Below are 1074 nucleotides of genomic sequence, written 5' to 3'. Positions count from 1 at the left end.
TGCAACCTTCAAAACATTCATGTTACAAAGTATTTGACACTTATCTAATGCATAAGAGAATGAATGACAAGCCAGTGACATTTTGATCCTCATAATGCCATGACTGTTCCTCCAACACATTACCTCCAATACCCACCTGTTTATTACATTCCTCAGTTTTAACACATTTCAACTATTACCATAAATCATTTCATTCTTATATGGTAATTACTGTAATATAAAATATTGTAAAGCATGAAAAATCATGATTGATAATATCATAAATGTTTTTTTGATTGTATATTTCTATCCTTCATTTTAATTTCAAATCATCCATTTCCCTGTGGTTCAGGTGGGTGTCAAGAGAGGAAAGAGTGAGAATAAGGGTGGAGGAAGTGGTGGATGGAGCAAGGTGGAAAGGAGAGGGCAATGTTGCAACATTTACAGGACTATTAGTAATGAGAGGAATAGTAAGTCCTCAGGTACTAGTATACCTTTCTCCTGTGCTGCAACTGGCTCACAATCACCTAATTTTCTTCACAAGATTTCAGCACCCAGTTCATCACCTTACTTCTTTTGCTGAGACAAGTTTACTGTGTACTGTCACTTAAATCGGGTAACATCTGTTAGTATACTAAAGAAGGAAAATAAATCAACTTTACCCCAGTGAAAATTATTTTTCCTATTAACCCTTAATAACTGCTTCCATGTCCCTTCTAGTCAATAACTTCAGTATTGGTCTCATTTAATAACTACCCTGTACTGGCCCTGGCTTCCTCAGATTTATTATCATTACCAATTGCTCCCAGTAACAAAGTATCAATGATGCAAGCGAGTCTGATTAAAATCACTTATTTCAGCTTAGCAATATGAGGCACATTAAACATAAATGACGCTGAGGATTTATCTCCAATCTGTAGATGCTGCTACATATGGAATACATATTTCTGCCATGTTTATGCAAAAGTTTGATTTTGTTTGAGATAAATTCTTTGTGCATTTTAATAATATAAATGTTGTAAGGTTGCTTAGACTGTGAAAAGAGGAGAGGCTCATGCTCTCTCTCAGCTTGGACTGTAACATGACTTTTGGAGG

This window comes from Penaeus monodon, chromosome 21 (assembly GCF_015228065.2).
Source record: "Penaeus monodon isolate SGIC_2016 chromosome 21, NSTDA_Pmon_1, whole genome shotgun sequence".
NCBI lineage: Eukaryota > Metazoa > Arthropoda > Malacostraca > Decapoda > Penaeidae > Penaeus > Penaeus monodon.
The sequence above is the reverse complement of the archived record's forward strand: the minus strand, read 5'-3'. Positions refer to the sequence as shown.